This window comes from Nanorana parkeri, unplaced genomic scaffold, assembly GCF_000935625.1.
Source record: "Nanorana parkeri isolate BGI_ZX_2015 unplaced genomic scaffold, ASM93562v1 scaffold96, whole genome shotgun sequence".
Taxonomy (NCBI): Eukaryota; Metazoa; Chordata; class Amphibia; order Anura; family Dicroglossidae; genus Nanorana; species Nanorana parkeri.
This window is the reverse complement of record NW_017306364.1, coordinates 1333146-1339008: the sequence shown is the minus strand read 5'-3', so window position 1 is coordinate 1339008 and position 5863 is coordinate 1333146.

Genomic DNA, 5863 nt, shown 5'->3' with positions numbered 1-5863 from the left:
GGGAGGGGGGGGGGAGGGGAGAAGGAATGATTACCACAGCAGCTAGAAAACGCAGCATAGTACTTTGCTAAGCACTGAGCATTTAGCTTAATACATTCTGTTTGGTCCTGAGCATCAGGGAGCGCCCTGCGGAGATCAGGAACAGGCGGAAAACTCTACTAGAAGTAGATCTATGCAAAAAAAAACGGAGGCTTTAATTATTATCCTTTAACCCCTTAAGGACAAAGACCTTTTTTTTTTTCATTTTTTGCACCCATGTTATAATCCACATTTCAGGCCTGAAAATTACGTAAAAACCCCCAAACATGATATATTTTCTGAAAGCCAAGACCCTGTAGAATAAAATGGCGGCTGTTGCAAATTTTTATGTTGCGCGACATTAGCGCAACTTATTATCAAACCCAAAACTTTTGTCAAAAATGCACTTAAGTTGAATTTAGTGCCCCAAAACACTATATAAAACTATTTTATTAAAAACAATCTATAAAGATGAGGTTACAACGAGTCAATAGAAACCCAACATGCCCAGGTTAAAAATTGGGTGCGTCCCAGAAACTGCGACAGAATTCAATACCCCAAAAAGTCAAAAGACGACACTTTAAAAGCCCCTGCGGGTCATCAGTTTAGGGATACGGGTAAATATTGGCCCTAGAATTATTGCTCTCACTCTGGCATGCACGGCGATACCCAACATGAGTAGCGCAGCCGTTGTTTTCCTACATAGGCGCACCCGACACGTGTTTACGTGACGACGCACGTGCTCACTGGAGCTCACCCCTATTATTTTTACAATTATTTTATTTAATGTTCATTTTAAAACTGTTTTTTTCAAACTTGACTTTAATTGCTATCACAAAGGGGAGCTTACAAGCCCTCATGTGATAGCATATTGGTGGTAACAGGTTCTCTTTAAGGTGATACTGGGGGTCCAAAAGACCCCTAGTGTCACCTTTACACTTGAAATAAGCTACAGATTCGGTGCAGATTCACTTCAATAGCTTATTGCTGAGCTTCAGGAGCCCAGCACTGACAGCTATGGGACCGGAAGTGATGCAATGCGCGTCGCTCCCTGTCCCATAGTACGGGGAGGAGATCGGTGAACGGACGTAGCCGGCTGTAGCTCGCTATATACTGAGCTTTGGGTCACGGGAGGACGTCCTCCTGTGACCCTAAAGAGAACTGTGGGATAAAAAGATTACCCCAGAGTTCTCTTTTAAGATAAGAACTGTACGGTCAAGAGTGCGATGGGTTCTGGACTGTCTACACTGAGTGGCCAGATTATTATGACCACCTGACGTTTGTAGGCAAATTAGCTATAATTAGCTATAATATCGCGCTGAAGTTGTTAGAGGGCCAGACCATTATAAATAGGGAAGCAGGTTGTTTACCACGACAGTAGAAGTGATTTTTTTTCTGAAGATATGGGTAAACAACGCGATTTAACAGCCTTTGAACGTGGGATGATTGTTGGCGCTCGGAGCCATGGAGCGAGTATCAGCAAAACAGCAGAATTCGTTAAATGTTCAAGAGCAGCTGTTGTTAAAGTGTTTAAAGACTGGACTGTCAGCCGAAAATCTGGGTCTGAACGTGCGAATTGTGGCCGTCAGCGACTAGTCAATGTTAGGGCAGAACGGAGAGTGGCAAGACTGGTACAAGACAACAGAAGGGCAACAGTGCAGTGTCAGATTCCTCGCATCACCTTTCAACATCTCGTGGAGTCACAAGGCGGCCCAACGAAGTCATCTCGTGGAGTCACAAGGCGGCCCAACAAAGTCATCTCGTGGAGTCATCTCGTGGCCCAACGAAGTACTGATGGGGTGGTCATAATAATCTGGCCACTCAGTGTATAAGCTCTGTGTCTCCACAAACACAGAAGGGCAAGACTCCTCTGCTCCCGGCTCCTTCTCCAAGCTAGTAGATGGACCTCTGCTGGAGACTGCTCTGTCTCTTGTGATCTTGTACTGGATAGGAAGTTCAGGGCAGCAGAGCTGAGAGAGTTGGAGCTGTTTGGAAGCATGATGGCTGTAAGTGCTCGGGCAAATATGTAAAAAAAACAACTGTATATTTGCTTAATCTGGATTCATGAATTAAAAAAAGATTGAAAATGTAATACTTATTTAATGTAAACTTTACTCCCGCTCGACAAATTGATGGAAAATACGATTGTGTATATAATGGCTCCATGTATGGCCAGCATAGGAATCCCATATACATCAGAATAACAAGCCTATTGCTTTAGAACCTAAACTACTAGAAGGGTTCAGATGATTTTGACCTCAACAAGGTTTTATCAGCCGGGTCACTGTGACCATGTATGCTTTGGGAGGAGAGACAGGGACAGAAGCCATCTCCTGGAACATTTGGCTGGGAGTTTGTAGAAGCAATGAACTGGAACCGTAGAATATCACTGTACACCCAGAGAGTGTAGAGGCAGAGCAGGCGGCACTCCCTGTGATACACAGCTACAGGTAAGGCAGGACGGAGCCCCACCGGGGAACTATGTGATTAACCAAAACCAGGCTACAAATGCATGTTTCATTATGAGGATATGTAAGGCGCCAGCCAGGCAGAAAATGATCTCGCCGCCTACGTTCCTACAATACCACCAAACCCACATTAAACATCCCGTCCCTAATCGTCACGCAAATGCTAAATTGGTTTTAAATGTGCAAAAGTAAATTAATATGCCAATTATCTTATGAATGACTGTATAATAATATGGTAAACGATCGCCAGACGCTGTTCTAGCCGCTTCGAATACGGGTCCTATTTGTAAAAATTAGAAACATTACAGCTTTTACTGTAATTTACAGCATATTGTTCTTGTTTGTGAACTCATTTAGATTTAAAGAGACCCCGTCACCAACAAAAATCTTAATATAAGATTATATATGCATTTTATGGTTTTTTTATGCATGTTATTTAAAAGGAGAACTATGAGGTGAGTGTTTTTCACCTCATAGTTCTAGCCGACCTGTGACAATGAGACTGTCACAGGTCGGCTTAGTAGATCGGGAGGTGATCGAACACATACCGGCGTTCGCTCACCTCTCGATCCTGTCGCGGCTTTCTGCCGTGACAGGGGAGGGGCTGGATTCCCCCCTCCCCGCTCCGATCCGCCAGCGATGACTGGCGGAACGGACAGGGGCGGGTACAGCTGGGTCTGCCTCTAGATAGGCAGAGCCAGCTGTCAGTCACGCAGCTGGGTGGATCCCGGCATAATTGTCGGGATCCGCTTCAGCTGCGGCGTCTCAGTATACCGCGAGCAGCAGCTTGCGGTATACTGCGGCGTCTCAGTATACCGCGAGCTACAGCTCTCGGTATACTGAGCCAAGGGTGACGGGAGGACGCTAGTTTGTGTCCTCCCGTTACCCTAAGGAGAACTATGGGGAAAAACCTTAACCCCATAGTTCTCCTTTAACTGCAAAGAGGAGGCGTATACCCCCCCAAAAAAGTGGGATGAGGACAGCAGAGGTGCCCGATGGTGGCAAATAGAGTCAGAACAGTGGTTCTCAACCTGTGTAACCTCAGGACCCATATTTGTCCTTGGTCATTAAGTCACGACCCAAGTCGCACCACACTGGAACGTATGGCATTGCGCGTACGTCCCGTTGCACTCGCATGCGCACCAGCACACGTTTTCCTGTTGAACAGAAAACAGGATCACACACATGCGCAGTAAACCTAGTCACATTACAATTGCTCACCTCAAGTTGGCTAAGAGGTTGGAGGCACTTTTCATGACTTTCCTTTGTAATTGAATTGAGTAGAAAGGAAACAAAGCTGTACTCCCACAGGGGCGCTCTGCTGGGTATGTCTTCCACTGAGCACCAGTTGACACTTTTGGAGGTGACAGATCAATTAAACAGGCTCAAATACCTTGTCTGTGCATCAGTGTTTCTCTACCAGGCCAGGGCTGTCTGGCTGCACCTCATCTTTATCATAGATATGTACGCTTGTCTGAGCAGAATGTATGTGTTTATGGAGTCTAAAGTTTGTTTTATGCAATTGTGCCTTTATATCTCCCATCCTCTCATTTCTGTGGGCACTTACTGTAGTTTACTCTAGGCCAGAGACAGCCTCAACTAGCAAGAGACCAAAGACCAGGGGTAGTGGTTACATTTTAGGGTGCTGTTATATTGTATACAGAAAGTAAGGGACAAGTAGGAATGTCCTAATCAATGCAAAGAATACATTTTACAGATTAGATGATACATACATGGTTTTTATTCATTTTTCCCATATTGGACAAAAGGAAACAAGCAAGAACTATTTATGCATTGCACATATGTCGATATGAAGTGGAAACCATCTTTATGGAAAAAGGTTTTGTAGACTATTAGCTCTGACAGCTAATTCTATGTGCCACCACACGCCTTCTCAAAGTGGAACAGCTGTCATCTGGTACTGGACTCACTTTTTCTCACTAGGTAATTATTGTCAATTACCTAGGACATGATTATGCATGAATATATCATCTCAGTTGAGAAAAATTATAGTTCAAAAAGTTAGTTCGCTCTGTTTTCTTCTTCTGAACCAGTAATGGATTTCCATCTAGAAGATGTGATCGGAAGAGAGATCGGAACAGTGACAGTAGCTTTTCCCAACCTCAGGAGCTAATGCCCAAAGGACAACAAAAAATCATATTTGAAGAAGTTCCCGGACAGTCCTGTGATTGATTGATTTATAGTATGGCATGCTAGAGGTGCCTGGTGAGTTGAACCCTTGACAAGCCATTTAATATGGAGGCATGCAGACATTCTACCATTTATTTTGGACCAAAAGAACAAAATGAGGGAAACAAGTAGCAGACATGAGGTTTCTCTACAAAGTTCATAAGTTTAATCTTCACATTATGGAAAACAAATTGGCCATCCAGGAAAAGCTCAGAGCATGAGCACTAGAGGAAGGGACTCATTGGGCGTCATGCACAGATGCCACCTAGGATGAACCTACTATGGGGAGAACTGAGATGCACACAGAAAACGATGGAGGAATTGTGTCTTCAAGATGATCTTGCAACACTTTGGAATATCACAGGAAGGAACTCTGTGCCCCTCACAGATCATGGTTCCACTTCTTTACTAAGGACTCATCCTTGGGACGTTAGAATCCGGACTGAACCCTATACCTAGAAGCCAAACCTTACTCAAGTGCCATCCTCCTCTCCATTGAGATAACCCTTAGTGACCACTGAGGTGTTCTGGTTGGACAATGGAAGGATGAAAAGGCAGAGCTTGGCTCAAGGGGTGGTGGATTGAACCAATGTGAGGGAATTTGAGCCCTTAGTAAAAAATAAAAGCCAGATCATCACTTTTCAATCCACTTTTAACTGATGGTCATTTTGCATTGTGAATTACCACTAATAGGCTGAGTTTGACCTGCTTTTCTTTGAGTTTTTTTGGATGGAGCAGGTCCTATCGAGACCCATTTGTGTTCCAACCTCTACCCAAACTCAAAGTCTGTTTACACGGGGGAAGTTAAAGTATGTGGTGCTAAGTTTGGCTTTCACATGAAAAGTCAAGAATTACATATAATTTCAGCTGCCTACATCTTCGGGTCAACTAATCTTGACTAAAGGTGACCTCTGCTTGTGTGTTTTTCATCATATGCTCAAGTTTGTCCAGGGTTGTTACAGGTTTAAATCCAGTAGGTTGGCCAACGATTTTACATTGTATGAGAACTAGCTTCAAATAGTAGAGCTTTTTGCTCAGTGCCTGGTTCCATGTGTGTGCTCTTCAAGTTCTCCTAGTTATGATATGTTTACTATATATATTATTCTATAAGATGGAACTGCATATTAGGGGAACTCATTCATAAAAGTTCTGCCTGATGTACAGGTGAAACTCGAATGCCCCTCCCC